The sequence below is a fragment of the Oryctolagus cuniculus genome, chromosome 1 (genome assembly GCF_964237555.1).
Source record: "Oryctolagus cuniculus chromosome 1, mOryCun1.1, whole genome shotgun sequence".
Lineage (NCBI taxonomy): Eukaryota > Metazoa > Chordata > Mammalia > Lagomorpha > Leporidae > Oryctolagus > Oryctolagus cuniculus.
The window spans coordinates 77,677,108-77,697,898 of NC_091432.1; the positions used below are offsets into that span (position 1 = coordinate 77,677,108).

Genomic DNA, 20,791 nt, shown 5'->3' on the forward strand with positions numbered 1-20,791 from the left:
TGAATTTGGGCTCAAGCTACTTCCTTTGTTTCCTGGCTTGCCATGTGACCCTTCCTCCACATGTACTCCACCACTGCCATCTGCAGCCTCACAGAGGCCCAGTCATTGGGGTTACTTGATCTTGGTCTTGAACTTTCAGAACTGTAAGCCTAAATTAACCTCTTTTCTTTATAAAGTAGTTGCCTCAGTTGTTTCGTTATAGTAATGAAAACCTGATTATCACATTACTCAAAGCCCCTGAGCTTTGATGGCCCTGATCTGGAACTTCCTCCAATTGCTCCTCTCCACAGGTCAAGAGTCCCTGGGATCAAGAGGTGTGCCCACACAGAGGCTGTGTACACCAGAGTTGTTGTCCTCTTCCCTCCCTCTAGATCAGGTAGTAGGGCCCCACAATCTCCTTACCAAATGGCCCCATGATTGCTTCCTGGAACCATGGGAACCTCTCCTCCAGTTCCTCCTCCTGAGTACAGACTATATTGCATTTGCTAGACCTTCAGATCTAGGGCTGAGACTGTAACACATGGATTGTGATGTCTAGACATGTGCATGAGGTCCCTGCAGTGGGGGATGGAGTTGGCAAGGGAAGAGAGGTAGGGTGCCAGTCATGAGCTAGTTTTCTCTGCACCCCTGGAGTCTGCAAATTTCAAATTCAAAAGTGACCTTCCAGGCATCCTGAGGGTATATTTGCAAAGAAGGTTGGTGCAACATATTTTATTTGAGTTTATTAGATTGATTTAGCACTTTTAATATTTAGATCTAATTATGTGAACCCGAGTCTTAAGGGGTAAGAGAATATGTGTATGTACCTGTCAGAGGAGGGATAGTGATACTAAGGCAGCAAGTCATTTGTTCCACTTCCTTCTTTCCCTTTTTGTTCAAATTTTTTTGTCCAGTCCATCAAAGACACAGGCTTCTTTTGCTCATGAAATGTCCACAGTTAAATCGATTTGTCTGTGTTAGGTATAGAGTTATGTGGGAGAAGTTTCTTCCTCATTTAGGTGCTTATCTAAATCAGAGAGGGCTTCCAAAGACTGCTTTTCATGGCTTCACAAAGTATTCAGATTTCGTGAGTTACTATCCCAACAATGCCCTAGTGAATACTGACACATCGCTTGGTCAAACTCTTTGTTCTCATCAGTCTCCCCGAGCCCAATCCTGGAAAAATGCCTTTTCTGTTCCCCAAGAGCCTGCACCTGAGTACGCAAAGTTAACTGAGAAAGAACTCAGTTAAAACTCACAGGGCAAACTGATTGATACCACCACAAATTCATCAAGGCAAACCTGGTAGACTCCCAATACTGGTCAGTCTTTGTTCTTAGTTTCTCTGGTCAATTCACTGTTTTCTATTCTGCAAAACTTCTCTGTGCTCCTCAAACCTACAACTGCCTCACCTTCTTTCTCACTCCATTAGGTGAATTCTCTGTCATCTCCCACCAACAAACCTACAGACCCTGCAACTTCAGCTGTCCCCATCGTTTCTTTTGTTCCAGGAAAATTGCAGGCTTTACATGGTTGATTATCCCTTCTACCCCACTGTACCTTCCCTGCCTTCATTTTTCCTAAAACATACCTAAGTCTTTGTCATCCTAAAAGTAAAACCAGACTTCTGGTAGCAACAGAATAACTTGAACAGAATATCCTTCCTGCTGATCACATAATAAGATTATTTATTTTGGCTGGCACCATGGCTCACTAGGCTAATCCTCCGCTTGTGGCACCGGCACCCCAGGTTCTAGTCTTGGTTGGGGTGCCGGATTCTGTCCCGGTTGCCCCTCTTCCAGGCCAGCTCTCTGCTGTGGCCCTAGAGGGCAGTGGAGGATGGCCCAGATCCTTGGGCCCTGCACCCACATGGGAGACCAGGAGGAAGCACCTGCCTGCTGGCTTAGGATCAGTGCAGTGCGCTGGCCTTAAGGCGCCTCTGTAGCAGCCATTTGGGGGGTGAACCAACGGAAAAAGGAAGACCTTTCTTTTTTTTTTTATTTTTTGACAGGCAGAGTGGACAGTGAGAGAGAGGGACAGAGAGAAAGGTCTTCCTTTGCCGTTGGTTCACCCTCCAATGGCCGCCGCGGCCGGCGCGCTGCGGCCGGCGCACCGCGCTGATCCGATGGCAGGAGCCAGGAGCCAGGTGCTTTTCCTGGTCTCCCATGGGGTGCAGGGCCCAAGCACCTGGGCCATCCTCCACTGCACTCCCTGGCCACAGCAGAGAGCTGGCCTGGAAGAGGGGCAACCGGGACAGAATCCGGCGCCCCGACCGGGACTAGAACCCGGTGTGCCGGCGCCGCTAGGTGGAAAATTAGCCTAGTGAGCCGCGGCGCCGGCCTAGGAAGACCTTTCTCTCTGTCTCTCCCTCTCACTGTCTAACTCTGCCTGTCCAAAAAAAAAAAAAAAAAAAAAAAAAAAAAAAAGAATCTAGCATTCTATCTTTAAAAAATTATTTATTTTAAAATAATTTATTATTATATTATAAAATGTGGATATAGGTGAGTCTATCTGCCTACCTATCACATACACACACACACACACACACACACAGGAGCATCAAAATGTTCATAGAAAAATGGAATTAAAATAATGTGAATTTTCTTGAATTTGTTGAATCTTCTTTGTACATAGATATAAAATATGTATTATATACCAGGGCACTTCAGAAAGCCCATGAAATAGACCACAAAGATAAAATTATTGTGGTGCAAAACGTTTTTAAATTCATGCATATAAGGGGGTTTCAAAAAGCTTTTGAAAAACATAATATCATGAAAAAAATCCATGAATTTAAAAATATTTTTGCACCAAAATAAACTTTTTTTTTAATTCCACCTTTCACTGACTTTTTAAAGTTCCCTTGAATATATAGTCAAGACAATGGAGGTTGGCCAAAAGCAGGCAGCGGCTGAAGAGGGATCTACCTTCGAAAGCAGGAATTATATCATAAGATTTGATAGTTTGCAGCTTTTGGCCTGAGGGCAGCCCGATCTGCAAGCAACTCATGGCAGCAGAAAGTCAAAGTTTTACTAGCTTGAGGTAACAGAGAACAGAGTTGGAACCAGAAGAGCAGCCAGGAAGTTTCATGAAAGGAAGGAAATTCTGGAATCAATAGAGATGCAGAGGAGATGAAGTCCCAAATCAGTGCAGAAAACCTGCCCAAATCATTGACTGACCATTCAACTATGCACACACAGAGGAGCAGGGGGGAAAAAAGCTGCAGCTGGAAGCTGAAAGAATACAGCCGAGATTAGAAGAGACAGAGCTGGAATCTGAGTCCAGCCAAATTAACTCCCTTCTGGAACAAAAATTAGTTTTTTTGAGAAACAAAACAGAATCCAGAGTCCATTGAATCCCAAGTGCATAGAGGTCCGTTATGATAGTTTACTTTATATATCTTTGAAATTTTCCATAACAAGAAAATGAAAACAAAATAAAACATCAACAAAAATACCACTGGACCTCAATCTACTCTCTTGACCTCTACATTCCTTGCTGAGACTGTTCTTTTTCTCTCCTCCCTCCCATTATCAAACTTCTTGCAAACTTTGTCTACACTAGCAGTCTCCATTTTTTTTCATCTCCCACTCATTCTTTGATCCACTGCCATTTGTCTTTTCTCAGCAACCTGCTACTAAAACTGCTCTTGCTAATCTAACAGTGATCTTCATGTCCCTAAATGTTGGGGTCTCTTCATTCTCCATCTCCTTTTGCTTCTCAGTTAGAACTTGACACTTTCAATCACTCCCTCGCCCAAACTTTGGCTTCTGAGACTCCAGTTCTTTGAGTTTTCCAGTCCCTTATGCTGGCATATCCAGCCATTACATGTTAAAATTCCTCGAAAGTTTGTATTATTTCATTTTCCTTCTTACTCTCACTGTTTCTCTATGTGATGTCATCAATGCCTAAGGCATTTGGTCAATGACTCAGATATCTGTAGACCAAAGTTTCTCACCTTTGACACTGTGGACATTTTGAGTTGAGTAATTCTTTGCCGTTGAGGGGTAAGATTGTCTTGTGCACTGGTAGGATGTCTGGCAGCATCTCTGGCTTCTACCCACTAGATGCCAGTAGCACCCTATTGTGATAAACAAAAATGCTTCTAGACACTGGAAAACACCCCTTGAGGGGACAGAATCAACCTTGGTTTTAGAGCCATTGCTCTAAACCTTTATGTTTAACTGCCTAACTGACATGATCCTTTGAATGTGTCAGACTTAACATCTGCCCTTCAAACTTGAACATTCCTAAGATCAAATTTATGACCTAATCTTCTAGCACTTTGACTCAAAGACAAGACAAAACAAAGATCCATTCCTCTCATTCCCTGGTTGTCAGCCACGCTGGCCTTTTATTCCTTTACCAGTTCATAGACTGTTCTCTCTGCCTGATATAACCTGACTTTATTTAGTGAATTTCTACTCATTCTTTTGATTATTTATTTCTAAGCCAAAGTAGGGACTCTCTGTTATATATGCTCAATATACCTGATTCCTACACAAACAAACTTATAATTATTCATGTGGCTATTCGCTATTCAGTTAATATCTTCTTAAAAAAGATTTATTTATTTGAAAGACAGAGTTACAGAGAGACAGAGGCAGAGAGAAAGAGAGGTCATCCATCTGCTGGTTCACTCCCCAGATGGCCACAATGGCTGGAGCTGTGTTGATCCAAAGCCAGAAGCTAGTAGCTTCCTCTGGATCTCCCACGCAGGTTCAGGGGCCCAAGCACTTGGGCCATCTTCTACTGCTTTCCCAGGCCATAGCAGAGAGCTGGATTGGAAGCAGAGCAGCCACGACTTGAGCCGGCACTCATATGGGACACTGGCATCGCAGGTAACAGCTTTATCTGCTATGCCACAGCACTGGCCCCATAGTTAATATCTTTCCACCTCATTAGACTGTAAGCCTTTTGAAGGCAAGGTCTGTTATATGTTTTTTTTGATAATATTCACCATGATATTCCCAGGCTTAATCCATAAAATATGCTCAAGACATCATTTTTTTAATAAATGAATAAATGAATGATGATGATAATGCTTGAGGGATAAGAATGAAAAGTGTTGAATAAGTTGGATGAGAGTTGAAATAAAGGCAGTGTGTGCGTTATGTTGTATCCTGCTCAAGGCATGCTTCCGGCTGTGTGGGGTATGCTGGACTCTGTTGAGTCCTGTGGCTTGGAGTGGAGAAATGAGCACTTGGCATGTGGTGGATGGGCAGAGTAAGTATTTGAAATAACTCACTCATAAAATTGAAAGCAAGTTTGTCACCTCCAATAAGTCTCTTTAGCTTAGGTATTATTTTAAACTTAAGGCCATTGAGAATGGCAGGCACAGGAAAAATTCTAAGACCAGGGGCACAAATTTTCCTTCTGTGGGAGTGATTTATATTTATCAAAAACATTTTCCATTTGTAGGAGATCTCCCCCTTCCCCCCCTACCCCCCCAGGAAGAAGAGGACTCATCATTGGAGAAGGCATTACCTTAAATCTGCATTTAAGTCAGACCAGGAAACCGTGTTTACTATACTTCTCATGATCGCTTTCTTAAGATTTTCTCTCCCCTCACTCCCCAAAGCCCCAAACTCCATTCCTTTATTTTAGCTTAAAAAATTTCTTTTAGCCCAAGTTCTAACCATCCCTTTGGGTTACCCTTTGCTGGGTGCTCCTGTGTGGACACGCATGCTGCACATGTTCAATGTCTTGCTTTTCTCTTAATATCCTTAGCTGGTCTAATTTATTCCCTCTCTGTATCATGACAAAATGGGTGGCTCTAAATCATTAGAAATTCTTACCAATAGAGAAGGCACCAAGTTAAATCTATATACTGTTTTTTCCCTGGCTGTTTCACCAGGACTGTGTGCTCCTCAACATCCTTCTTTCTTTGTTTCAGCTGAAGATGGTTTCAAAGCCTGACCTCAAAGCCAAGACTGCATGAATTACTTACTCCCTGAGCATCTCATGCATACATGGGTATACACATTCTTCAGATTTCTGTTTGTTTCTCACTTTTCAGTCTGTCTTTTGTTATAATAGTCCATCCCCAAGAACTAGAACTTGAACTAAGAACTAGGAGGGGTCGAGAGAGAATTTTTTTTCCTCCCACACACGAGGAAGGAGGCAGATTCTTTTAATCAATTCTTTTAATCTAGAAGAATTGGGCCCCAGGCTCAAACTCACTGATGACTCACTGAGTGACTTTGGGGAAGTCACCGAACTGACACTAACTAATCCCTTTGACACCTCCCTGGCCTCTTAATGCTCTTAGCTTGGTCCTGTTTTGGAAATGTCTCATCCAAACTGCTCTGGTTCTTATCATCCCCCAGACGCAGCCTCTGTAAGATACATAAAAACAGCCTCACATATTTAGGGGTTATATCAATTTTCTATTGTAGACTTTAGCAAAGCTCTGGTGTGGTTAATTCTAAAAACAGGAAAAAATGTGGTTACTGAGATTGTCTGGTACAATAAGATGAGAAAAAGGAAAGATACTTAAAAGGAACATTTTTACATTCAAATTTAAGCTACTAAAATTTCAAAAGACCAGGGGCCAGCGCTGTGGCTCAGCAGGTTAAGGTCCTGGCCTGAAGTGCTGGCATTGTTAGGAAAATGGCTCAGTCTTATCTATGGCGTGATCTACACCCTGGCACCATCCTAGGCTCTAGCCCCCTCTGCCATTGCTGGAAGCCTGGTGGCCACATGGCCCAACCACCAGTGTCAAGCTCCACCCCCATCCTAATGGGATTTGCTGTCCCTACTTCCCTGCCCACCCTCTGGCAAAGTTTTAAAAGAATCTGTTCCTGAACACGTGGCTCTCTCCGGCTCGCTTGCTCTCTCTTGCTCCTCTCTCTCATCTCTCTCTCTCTCTCTCTCTCTCTCGCTCCCCTCTCCTCTCCCTCTTCTCTCTCCTCTCTTGTCTCTGCTCCTCTTTCCTCTCTTTGCTTGCTCTCTCACTCTCTGCGCTCTCTAGCCTCCTCTTCTGTCTCTCTCGGCTCCTCTCTCGCTCTCTCTCCTCTCCATCTCCTGATCTCTCTCTTGATCTCTCTTAGACTCTCCTTCTCCCTTTTTCTCCTTCCTTGCCCCTTCCCTCCAGTCTGCTGGGTTTTCTACAATACACTCTTTTCCTTACTCCGGTGCTTAGTGTGTTTTGTGGCGACCTTACATTGGTGCCAAAACCCGGGACCTTACAGGCATCCCAATATGGGCGCCGGTTCTAGTCCTGGCTGCTCCTCTTCTGATCCAGCTCTCTGCTATGGCCTGGTAAAGCAGAAGATGGCCCAAGTCCTTGGGCCCCTACACCCAAGTGGGAGACCCGGAAGAAGCTCCTGGCTCCTGGCTTCGGATCGGTGCAGTTTCGGCCATTGCAGCCATCTGGGGAGTGAACCAGCAGATGGAAGACCTCTCTCTCTCTCTTTCTCTTTCTCTCTCTTTCTCTCTGCCTCTCCTTTCTCTGTGTAACTCTAACTTTCAAATAAATAAATAAATCTTTAAAAAAAATTCAAAAGACCAGTCCTCATTTTTTTGCTTGTATTATTTCATGTTTTGCAGTGGTCACACTGCAAAAACACCTTCTGAAATGTACTAAGAGCTTTTAACCACTTCTCAAAGTGCTTTTCTCCAAATGAACCTAAAATTCACTTACAAATGGCTCCAAAAGTGTTGTGGTGGATGGGGATTTTGAAATGTCCAAAGAACTCATTTTATAAAAATGAAAGGTGAGGTCCAGAAAGGCTAGGTGACTTGTCCCGGGTCACATGTCCCACAAGCAGCAGCACCTGACTGGACCAGGGTCCTGAGTTTACTTCTCCTCCCACTGCCCCAGACCGCCTGTTCTGACAAACAGCTGAAAGCACAGAATGAAGTGCCTAGCAGAAATGCATATTGGGAGCATTGATGAAATATTTTCTTTGGTGTATGTTGGTGAGGAAGCAAAATGTGCAGGGCCAGGGATTCTGCTGATGAATGGATCACAGGCCCTAGCAGGACTGTAGAGAGAGCTGTCTAGTGCATCCACCCATCCCTTGGCAGAACCACATCTAGATAACTCAGAAAGAGGATACTCCCAGGGAAGAAAACCTCTTTTTCCATGCCCTCTGCAACCTAGTCTCGGGTTTAGCAACCACTCACTTGGGGATACAATTCTCTCCACTGGTAACTGATAACTGGTGATGGGATTGGTTCTTATCTGTTTGCACAAGGTTGTAATCAAGTGAGGAATGCAGACACTCATTCCTCTGCATTCCTTAGTGGCTTCAGAGAGATATGAGGGGGTCTTCAAAAAGAAATGTGTATTATGTGTATAGAAAATGTGTATTATGAAGAATCTGCATGCATTTCAGAAAATATTTTGTACTAAAGTTAACTTTTTTTTTAAATTCCATTTTCCATGAACTTTTTGAGGGTCTCTTCTCTCCAGAGATCCCAGGAGTGCTCCTCCTAGGCCTGCTGAGTCCTACCCTGAGACCTCAGACTCACATGCTTCCCTGAGAGTAGAACGGAGATTTTCAAGTTATTTCCAGGAAGAGAAAGCTCTGACCAGGGATAAGGCTGACAAGGTTGCAACAGACTCAAGTGAAGTTTCAGAGGAACTTCCAAGGGAAGATAGCATAGACCAGGTATTAAATGTACACTGCAAACACAGCACCTGGCCTCAGATCCTGGCTCTGCCACTCACTGGCTATGTGGCTATGGGCAAGTTACTTCCCTTGTTCATGTTCCTCGTGTGGAAAATGGAAGAAGGGAAAACACCTGCTTCATGCCTTTATTGCAATGATTAAAGAAGGCAGAGCACAAGTGCAGAAGAACACTGCAGTGTCTGCTGGCATATAGCAAACACTCAGCAAATGGTAGTTTTTAATATTGTTGATTTAGTTTGTGTTTAAGAATGCAGCTTGGGGGTCAGATGCCTGGATTCAAATGCTGACAAAATGTCTAGCAAGGTACCTGGCTCATAGTTAGAGCTTGATAAAGTAACTCATTGTGCATCAGTTTTTTTGTTTCCACGCACCAAAATCTGACACAGACAATGGACAGGCATCCTGTGCTCATAGATTGGAAGAATTAATATTGTTATTGTGATCTCCAGATTCAATGCAATACTTATCAAAATCCCAATAGCATTCTTTACAGAAATAGAATAATAACCCTAAAGTTATATAAAATCACAAAAGAGTGTATCAATTTTTTAAAACTAGAATTATACCTCACCAGTGTATGTGATTGTCAGGAGCCATGACTTAGAGTGACATGTTCCTTCTCCTGGTGGAATGGGAAGATGGTTGTAAATAAAATCGGGCAGGTAGAACATCTCCCATTATGTGGTTCAGATAAGGGGCACAAAATGAAAGGGTCTTTGGTGATGCACAACTGGGGTGAAAATCTTCCACGTTCCCTGCAAGAGCTAGCAGTATCCAAGGAGGCCGAAAGGCAACAAGTCGTAGAGGGAAACATTCATTCATTCATTCTTCACTCAGCGAGTAAGGCCTTCTGGGGCCCTGCCCTCTATGTGCATTACGGTAATGCGCAGGCAACACTTGTGGGCGGGCATCATCACAGTGTTACAGCTAAATCGGGAGGTAGTCTGTGAGGGTGGAGACTTCTTGGATTCAGATACAGGTCTCTCGGGCCTCGGAAACATGCCCCTTTAGACGTGTGATGTGAGTGAGTCACTTCACCTCTCTGTACCTTAGTTTTTTCATCAGCAAAATGGGGAGCATGGCTTCTCCATTAGAGTGACTGTAAGGCTCAACAGAGGCAAGTTCGCGGGATCCTTGCATGCTGTACAGCCCTGCTGACACACCAAGCTTAGTGTTTCTCTGACCTTGCACAGTATGGTAAGTCTGAGAGGGGGTGGTAAAGTGAGGCTCTTGGATTGCAGCCAGCTCTGGTTTCCTGGCAGCTCTGTACGGGCAACTAGGGTGGTAGTTCAGGTGCCAAGGCGTGCTCTGTGTTCCACAGCTGGGTCTATTCCAGTCATCTCTCCTTGAGCAGGAGCCAGTTTCTGCCCCTGGAATGAATGATGTCCTGCAAGCTTTTCCTCTGACAGCTGGTGTGACGTGTTCAAAGGCCAATGTTATCATCTCTCTCTGAGGCACAAAGGGAGGCAGGAAGGTGGGAAGCCTCAGGAAGCCTGGGCCTGGCTCTGAGGCACAGAGACACTTCCAGCTTTTGAGCCAATTGCAGGCTGCTGGAGATCCCCAGGTGCTGAATATCCTGCTGTGAGCTGATGCAACCTAGCACTCATCCCGGCTGAGGGGCCTCTGGATAATTAATGAGAACAGTAAGATGGGCATCTGGGACAGAAGCAGTCATGGGATTCTGGCTGCTAACAGCTACTGATTGGAACAGGATGAAAACAAAACCAATTTTAGCTACTGATGACTTCTCTCAAGTTTTTTTCCTGTTAACTTCCCAGGAAGTAATTTTGGAACTTGAGAGGGAAGAAAAGATGTATTTATTGACTATGGCAAGCTGCCTACTTATGGAATCCAGGGTTTAAATGAACAGATGCCTTGCTCTACATAAAATTCAGTATGTTCCTGAGAAGTTTTGAGTAAATAAAATATTTACACCCAAAATGGCATTTTTGGCACAACATGGTATTACATATGTGCTTGGGAGAATGCTGTTTAAAAGAAGCTTGAAGGGCATTGCAAGGGGACACACATCGCTGGCCCTGCTTTGTGGCTTTCAGAAGTTTGGGCTTTCCTACTGCAGCTAATAGAAACAAAACACAACAAAGGCACTCTCTTAGCTTGGGCCACTGACCAAGGCTAAGGGGTAGTGGCGGGAGATGCGTGCGATGTGGCTCCTCCTGCCTGGGAGCTTTGAGGCAAATACACATGGAGGGAAAGGAATGGATTTGTGTTTAACAAAAATCGCATTGGGCACCTAATGATTCTTTCCCATACTTAGTTAATAGGCAGATTTGGCGTGGACTGTTAATCCTGACACATGATTCAAAGTGTTCTTCCTATCCACGCGTGGAAGCGATGTGTCCTATTTCCCATCTAGGTTCTGTTCCCTCTTCCAGGCATTGGTAGGCTGGCCTTCCATGATTTTCTGAAATGAAGCTGAGCCTGAGGACCTGCTCTGGCCAATGCGTCTCATGAGGAAGCAAGATGGCCCTTGTGGGTAGAAGTGCTGAAGGACCAGTGTGTGATTTACCGATTTCTTCTTTTTCCCTTTTGCCTACTTCGATAGCCTGTGTCCTGGAGTGAGGGTGATAGAGGTGGGGGCAGGAGCACATGATGCAGAATCACAGGATGAACCTTGTTCTAATCATTCAGGTTGTGAGGTCGTTTGTTCTTCAGCATAACCTAGCTAGGGGTACACTTTGTTCAGCAAAATGTTTCAGATGCCCAATATGTGAAACACAATATTGGCACCCTGGTTAGAGCAGAGGTGAGGACTGCCCTTTGCCTTTGAGTCCACTGCTCACTGCTTTTCATCTCCGCAGCCAGTGTTAACCAGAACAGAATTCTGGCAATGACAACAAAGGAGAATGTTCCTTATTGGAAATGGTGTTGGCATTGGGAGGTAGTCATTGATGTTTAGGTTATTTATTATGTCCCCGAAGCACGTCTCCTCCTACTAGACTGCATGTTGCATGAGGGCAGGACAGCATCTGTTATACCCACTGCTGTAACCCAGGGCTCAGAATGGCACCAGGCACACAGCTGCCACTCCACAGGCAATAGATATGTTAGGTTTGGTAATTGTTCAGAGCATGAGTGCTGAAATTGAGCAGCTCTGGAACTTTATGTTTGCGGTTATAAAACTGTGCGTATAATGATACTTCAAGGTTTCTGTGAGGATTAAATGAAATCAATCTAATCAGGTTCATGGCACAGTGCATGGCATGTATAAATGCGTCATAAGTGATCGTTATTTACACTAGAGACGATGATGTATTTAAATATTTCTGGGTTATAGAAAATCCCAAGCCATTTGAATTGTGTTCTGCTAAAAAAAAAAATGTTGAAATGCTAACCCTAGGTACCCATGACCTTATTTGGAAATAAGTCTTTGCAGATGTAATCAAGTTTCCGTGACATTATTAGGGTGTACCCTAATCCAACAGGACTTCTTAGATGTCCTCCTAAGAAGAGAAAACAGAGATACACAGAGAAGAGGGCCACGTGATGCTGCAGGTAGCGATTGGAGGTATTCACCAATACCCAAGGATTCTTGGAAACACCAGAAGCTGGCAGAGGCAGGGAAGGATTCTGCCCTACAGGTTTCAGAGGGAGGATGATCCTGCTGACACCTTAATTTCAGACTTGCAGCCTCTAGAACTGTGAGGCAATACATTTCTGTTGCTTTCAACCCCTCAGTTTGTAGTATTTTGTTAAAGCATCCCCGAGAAGCCAGTACACCGGCTATGCATTTTTTGGTGTAGTAGCCATGGTAGTGGTGATCACAATTCCTTCCCTGTACATTTCTTAAAACTCAGAGGCTGTTGGAATTTCACAAGGGCAAGTGCAGGTGAGGTTTCCTCCCCCCAACAAAGGCCTGTAAATTACATCACTATCTCCAGTTTCCATCAGGAGCCAGAAAAATTCTCTTGAATTTTAGAATTCAGTTACATGAGAAAGAAAAACAAAGATAATGTTCACCTAGAAGAATGTTATTTCTTGAGAAAAAGACTCTTAACCCTTATCTGTGCTTGCAGAGGAGCAACCTTTAGAAATTTCCTAAAATAGAACTGGAAACAAAGCAAAACAAAAAACCCCACTGAAACTGAAACGTTCATTTAAGCTTCTTGGCACCCAGTCCAACACAAAAAGAGGGCTTAATTAAAGCAGGTCAGTGACATTAGGCAAACTACTGTGGCCCTGCTCAGGAGGAGGGACACGCACTTTCAGCTCAGTAACAAAGGCTCACTGTTGCCCACGAAGCCAGCATTCTACACATTTTTGGCAGGACGGGAACCTGTCCTATGAAAACGTGCAAAAGGCTATTTTTAAAGCTTGGCAGCAATCTCCTGGAATCAACAGTACCCCAGGAGAAAGAAGGGCTAAGCAGCTCAGGAAGTAGACCTAAGAAATTTCCTAGGGCTCAGCAGGCCAAGGAGCTGGAAATGGAGAGCCCAGAGGGCCCTTAGAGACCAGGAGAGGTGATTGCCTGGGCCTTGGAGGGGCTTAAGAACCACATCCTACACTGCCTTTTGTGAAACATCCTCAGGGCAATGTGACTGAGTTGGGGATGGGTGTCCATAGATAACTCAGTGTGTCAGTGCTCACAATCCTCACTTTCGATCCTGGGAACATCTTGACTATTTAAATGCAGGGAACAACCACAGCTAATTTCCTGTACCTTGGACAGCCCATCCTGTTTCCATTTTGTTTCCCTCTGAATGTGCCCCCTCCCTGCTCAGTGGAGGCCCCCCTTCCTTTTGACCTTCTCAGATAACAAGTGGATGTGGAGTGTGCCTGTCTTTGTAATGAAGTTGAAAGTGTGGACAGTGGTGTCTGTCTGTGTGACTGCATTAGTGGGACCTCAGAGTGGGGAGGGCTTCCTGAATTTCACACGCTTGAGGTTAACAATCGCCTTGACTCTGCATGGGCTTCCTGCATTCTGCTTGGTTCCAGGCGTTGTACTACACATACGGGAAACAAGGATGACTACAACTTTTTCTCTGATCTGGAAGGGCTTTCTGACTTAGGCAGACCAAAAAGCAACACAGTACAACAAGCTAACAGAAACATTATTGGAGGCCCGAGGAGAACCACAGACTAAGGAGGTCCAGAACGGCTGAATCACAGAGAAGAAAGAGGCAGAGCTGGGTCTAAAGGATTCTGCCTCCCCCCTTACTACTATGGGATGATTTTCCCGAATTATACTTCAAGCATTGGAAGGACAGAAAGCACATCCTCCACTCAGAGAGGTTAATGAGTTCCCCAATATAGCTCTGTTCAACGATTTCTGAATAGATGATCAATTCCTTCTTTCATTTCCTGAATGTGAGAATGGAACAGTTAGCATAAGGGCAGTAGAAATATTCTCACTACCATATCTAGCTGTGTGATTTTGAGGTTACTATATCTTTCTGAGCCTGTTTTCTTACCTAGAAAACAAAGGAAGTTAATCAGATAACCTCTAAAATCCTATAATTCTATTATTTTAATCTAGCAAGACTCACAAATATTTGTAGAACAATTATAAGAACATAGATTTAGAGCTAGACAGAGCTGGGCTCAAATCCCATATCCAACCCTTACTTACTATGCAGTCTTGACAGATTACTTAGTTTCTCATTACTAAAATGGATTTGTTATAATGAAACCAAATTGGTATTAGTCTTAAGTAAAATAAACCATGTGCAATGTCCCTTATAAAGTAGCCTCTTGATAAATTTTAAGTTGGAAATATAAGAGTGGGAATAAGAGAGGGAATAAGAGATGTACAATTTGGGACATGCTCAAGCTGACTTGCCCCAAACGGTAGAGTTAGAAACATACCAGGGGATTCCAATTCAATCCCAATCAAGGTGGCATGTACCAATGCCATCTCACTAGTCCAAGTGATCAATTTCTGCCCACAATTGATCATAATGATAGCACTAAGAGTCAAAGGGATCACATAAACAAGACTAGTGTCTGCAAATACTAACTGACAGAATCAAAAAGGGAGAGAACGATCCAACATGGGAAGTGAGATACACAGCAGACTCATAGAATGGCAGATGTCCTAAACAGCACTCTGGCCTCAGAATCAGCCCTTAAGGCATGTGGATCCGGCTGAAAAGCCCATGAGAGTATTTTAGGCATGGAAAGCCAAGACACCCTGGAAAAAAAAAATGACCTAAATGAAAGATCTCCACGAGATCCCAGTAGAAAGAACAGGTCATCAAAGAAGGAGGTACCTTTCTCTGAAGGGAGGAGAGAACTTCCACTTTGACTATGACCTTGTCTAAATATGATCAGAGTCAGTGAACTCAAAAGGCTTCCATAGCCTTGGCAACTCATGACAAGAGCCTAGGGTGATTACTGATGCCATAAACAAGAGTGTCAACTTGTTAAGTCAACAACAGGAGTCATTGTGCACTTACTCCTCCTGTAGGATCTCTGTCCTTAATGTGCTGTACATTGTGATTTAATGCTATAACTAGTACTCTCAAACAGTATTTTTCACTTTGTGTGTCTGTGTGGGTGCAAACTGTTGAAATCTTTACTTAATATATGCTAAACTGATCTTCTGTATATAAAGAGAATTGAAAATGATTCTTTTTTTTTTTTTTTTTTTTTGGACAGGCAGAGTGGACAGTGAGAGAGAGAGACAGAGAGAAAGGTCTTCCTTTGCCGTTGGTTCACCCTGTGAATGGAAGGGGAGAGGGGAGGGTTGCAGGTGGGAGGGAAGTTATGGGGGGGGGCATTGTAATCCATAAGCTGTACTTCGGAAATTTATATTCATTAAATAAAAGTTAAAAAAAAAAGAAAAGTTTGCCAAAGGAATGAATGTCAATTCCCTCTCCTTAACACTGAATTTTGTTCCACATTCACATCCTCTGGCTTCCCTGTGTCTCACACAATTATTTTCCTTTTTCACTCTCCAGAACTCACTGATCTGCATGCTTAGTCTATTAAATTCAATACTATGGGCATTTATGGATACCCACCATGGAAACTCAAGCTCATTTCTTTGGTGGCATTGTTTTGAATTTTTCCCATATAATCATTGGTTAAAATTTTAATAACAATACGAAGCATCTGCAGAGTGGCTTCTTTCACCTAGTCTTTTGCACTCCATGAGTTTTTGGTACAGGCCACAATGCACTGTTTGCCACACTCTAGAGAGATCATTTTGAACACAGAGGATGGGGCCTCAAAGGTGTTAGAATAGTAATCCTCAGGCCTGGACTTGACTCCTGGAAGCCCTGATCTTTGGCTTCAGGTAGATCATGTCATTATTAACTTAGCTGCCAAATGCAAAATGTAGGAAAGAAAGAAAGAAATAAAGCCAACATTTATTTGGTTCCAATTGGGAACATTTTACACATGTTACTTCATTTATTCACTGCCTAAGTCAGGAAGTCAAATACTGTTTCTTTCTTTCTTTCTTTTTTCTTTTTTCTTTTTTTTTTTTTTTGACAGGCAGAGTGGACAGTGAGAGAGAGAGACGGAGAGAAAGGTCTTCCTTTTTTTGCCGTTGGTTCACCCTCCAATGGCCGCCGCCGCCAGCGCACTGTGGCCGGCGCATCACGCTGATCCGATGGCAGGAGCCAGGTACTTCTCCTGGTCTCCCATGGGGTGCAGGGCCCAAGGACTTGGGCCATCCTCCACTGCCTTCCCTGGCCACAGCAGAGAGCTGGCCTGGAAGAGGGGCAACCGGGACAGAATCTGGTGCCCCTACCGGGACTAGAACCCAGTGTGCCAGCGCCGCAAGGCGGAGGATTAGCCCAGTGAGCCGCGGCGCCAGCCCAAATACTGTTTCCATTTACACTTAAGAAGAGTGAGGCTCAATGAGATGAAATATTATCACTTGAGATAAGAAGCAGCCAAAGTGCGGGAATGCAGCTTAGATGCCATTATGCCTTCCTGTCTCTCTTAAGTTTTGGGAAACATCTGTAGAACACTGAGGCTTTAGAAAGACAGGCTTGTAGTAACATAGAGAAAAAGCAAAAAACGTGTCTAATTATTTTTACTCCTTTTTCTCCTTCTGTAATGTGCAAATATTATATCCTGCTCCAGTTGATTTGTCTATTATGAGATCCTTTTGGCAAGAGAGACTTGCTGGAGTCGAATTCCAGGGTTGGGGGAATTTCTCCATCTGTTCTCTTTTAATATGAAGAATCCTGATAAGGTATGCAAATAGTTGAAGAGGTAAGTACAGCTTTCATGAAAAGCATGAGTGTATGGAAAGGCTGATGAAGAGTGCCCTGTATCTTCATCACGTCAGTGGTAGATTGAGCATGTTCTAATCCGGACGGCAAAGACAGATCCCATCGATGGAAATTTCAGCTGACATGGACACCTGTATCCAAATAGGAAATCACTTTGGAATTTGAAAGTTCAAATTCCTGCAACTCACAGAAGCTTCCAATTAGGACAAAGAAGGTTCAAACAGTCTCAGCTATTAGTTGAAACACTAACATGTGCCAAGAAACTCAGACAGAGTTGGTACAAAGGAGTTTCTTTTCTACTGAAACATTTACTCCTCCAGAAATAATAATCCGAGAGGCTTCGGGTTCCCCTTTTCCCTAAGAAGTCACACTTAACACTCTTCACCTTCGTTTATGGCTGGGAACATGGCACAGACTCACACATGCCTCCACTTTGTAAAACAAACACCCTCCTGCCATCCAGTTGGCCTCTATTTAATCTGGGTCCCTGGGCAGTAAGTTCTTTGGAAGATACCTCTCTTTTAACACAAACTTCTAATACCCAAGGCAAATCATCGTCAAACCCGAAATTCTGAAATTGCTGTCCCCCTGACTCAGCAGCACTGCCGGTGAGTCACTTGTTTATACATATGGGAAAGACAGGAACAGAAAAACATCCTATCTGCTTGTTTTTCCACAGCAGCTTTGATTAGGCAAACATATTTTTTCCTATTAAGTCATAAATCTCTGCAGCCTCAGTTTGAGAAATAGGCTAGGAGCTCAGGACCCTATAGAGACACACGGAAACAATAGGCTTCTAATTCAAGGCCGAGCTGAAATTGGAAAAGCTCAAATTCATTTTGTGCTAGCATTTATGAGGCAATTCTATGGGCAAGCATCTGAGTCCTATCTTGAAGCAATTTGTAAACGGAAGACCCTGCCCACTTTAATTTATCACATAAACATTTCTGGAGCTATCATCGCATGTTAGTCATGAAAACTGGAATTTAATAAGAGAGAACAGAATGCAGTTTTCAAAGAGGACAAAAGTTCACTTGGAAAGCATATGTTTAAACCTCAAGGATACTGATCACAGGGAGCAAATGTAAGAGACAGTGACGTGCTCCAAACCAAAGGTCTGAAAAAGCCACTCATCAGATGCAATGAAGCAGGGGGAAGCAGAGGACACATTTGACCTAATTTATTGTTTTGACTAAGTTTAATCTCAAAACTATCAATAGCTTTAAAGGAAGGAATTTCAAAACACTCAAGATCAGGAACATTCAAGGCCAAGAGGGTATTTGTATTGGAATGCTTATGTGTACATTTCTGCTTGGGAATAAGTCTCAACTGGACCCACTCCACTTTGCAAAAATTGGTGTTATTGCAGAGGCTCAGATAGACTTAGATCTAAATTCCAGGTCTTCTGGTAGTAGAAGAATGACCTTGGCAAATGACCAAATTTGAGCCTCAATGTCCTCATCTGTAAAATAGGGATAATGAAACACTTCTAATAAATGTGTATGTGGTAATGAATAGATGAAATATGAAAAGTAGTGATCTCGGTGCATTTGGATTGAAAGAATCTAATTTGAAATAAAGATTCAAGTATGCCACTATAGAAAACCACAAAAACACAAAGAAAAACAGAATACAGGAGGAAGAGACCCACAAAATAGCCAGAAAACTATGTACAAAATGACAACATATTCAAACAAATAAAATCAGAAATTCATGTGGAGACACTACAGCTGACACTAGAGAAATAAAAAAATATCATATGAGAAAACTATGAAGAATTACATGCTAACAAATTGGATGACCTAGAAAAAATGGATAAATGCCTAGAAACATATAACCTGATAAGACTGGATCACAAATAAATTGAAAATCTAATGAGTAAGAACAGCAAATCAGTAGTAAGTATCCCATCAAAGAAAAAATCAAGACCAGTGGTTTCACTGCTGATTTCTACCAAATATTTAAAGAAGAATTAATGTCAATTTCTTTCAAATCTTCATAAAATTAAAGAGGAGAGAATACTTCCAAACATGCATTTTAATAGGTCAGCATTACCCTGATACTAAAGCTAGACAAAGTCTGCAGGAAAAGCAAATTACAGGCCAATATCCCTGATGAACATACATGTTAAAACTCTCAACAAAACACTGGCATCCAAATTCAATAGCACATTTAAAGAATTATTCAGGATGGTTCAACACATGAAAATCAATAAACAAGATTCATCACACTAAAAGAATTGACAAAAATCAAGAAGATTATCTCAACAGATGTAGTAAAAACATTTGAGAAAATTCAATAAATTTTCATGATTACCTCCTTCCCCCAAATTATGTATGGAAGTACTATTTCTCAACACAATAAAGGCCTATTGACAAGGCTATAACTAAAACATTTCAATGGAGAAATCTGAAAATTCTCCTTCTGAGATAAGGAACAATACAAGGATGCCCACTGTCAACACTTACATTCAACATAGTCCTGGAATTCCTAGCCAGAACAATTAGGAGGAAAAAGAAATAAAATAGGGGTTGGCATGTGGCACACTGAATTTAGCTGATGCTTGCACCACTGGGATCCCATATAGGAGTGTTGGTTTGAGTCCTGGCTACTCAGCTTTCAATCCAGCTTCCTGCTAATGTGCGCAGGAAAGTAGCAGATGATGGCCCAAGTGGGAGACTCAAATCGAGTTCCTGGCTCCTGGCTTTAGCCTTGGCTTGGTTATTGCTGCCATTTGGGAAGAAAACCAGTAGATGGAAGATCTCTCACTGTCTCTCTCATAAATAAATAAATCATTAAAAGATAAAAATAAGGGGGCTGGCACCATGGCTCACTTGGTTAATCCTCCACCTGCGCCGCTGGCATCCCATATGGGCGCCAGGTTCTAGTCCCAGTTGCTCCTCTTCCAGTCCAGCTCTCTGCTGTGGACCAGGAGGGCAGTGGAGGATGGCCCAGTTACTTGGGCCCTGCACCCACATGGGAGACCAGGAAGAAGCACCTGGCTCCTGGCTTCAGATCGGCGCAGCACCAGCTGTAGCAGCCATTTGGGGAGTGAACCAACAGAAGGATGACCTTTCTCTCTGTCTCTCTTTCTCTCTGTCTATAACTCTGTCAAATAAAAAAAAGATAAAAGTAAATAAAATGCACCCAAATAAGAAAGAAAGAAGTAAAATTACCTCTCCTTGCTTATGCCTTGATCCTATATGTAGAAAATTCTAAAGATTCAACCAAAAAACTTACAAATAGTAAACAATTCAATGAAGTTGAAGGATATTAGAAACATACAAAATCAGTAGCATTTCTATGCACTGGTAACGAACTGTTTAAAAAGAAACCAAGGAAATGGTCCCATGTATAGTAGCATGAAGCAAATATTTAGGAATAAATTCTACCAAGGGGCTGGCGTCGCGGCTCACTAGGCTAATCCTCCACCTTGCGGCACCGGCACACTGGGTTCTAGTCCCGGTCGGGGTGCCGGATTCTGTCCCAGTTGCCCCTCTTCCAGGCCAGCTCTCTGCTGTGGCCAGGGAGTGCAGTGGAGGATGGCCCAAGTCCTTGGGCCCTGCACCCCATGGGAGACCAGGGTAAGTACCTGGCTCCTGCCATCGGATCAGTGCGGTGCACCGGCTGCAGTGCGCCGGCCGCAGCGGCCATTGGAGGGTGAACCAATGGCAAAGGAAGACCTTTCTCTCTGTCTCTCTCTCTCACTGTCCACTCTGCCTGTCAAAAAAAAAAAAAAAAAAAATTCTACCAAGGAAGTAAAAGATCTGTACACTGAAGAAAACTGATGAAAAAAACCGAAGATGACACAAATAAATGGAGTGCCTGACACGTGTATTAAGTTCTTAACTAATGAGACATTTTTATTGTTGTTATTCCAAGTTAGCTGTCCTATAGATTGTTTTACATCCCAGGCTAACATATAGAAGAATATAATGAGTACAGTTAGGGAAACAGTTGACTTGA

The 20,791-nt window shown here is 43.1% G+C and overlaps 1 protein-coding gene across 2 annotated transcripts in view; it reads right to left on the bottom strand.

Annotated features, from left to right (window-relative positions):
• Positions 1-20,791, bottom strand: part of ME3 (malic enzyme 3) — a 195,214-nt gene that overhangs the window by 66,776 nt on the left and 107,647 nt on the right. The gene's annotated exons all lie outside the window — the stretch shown is intronic.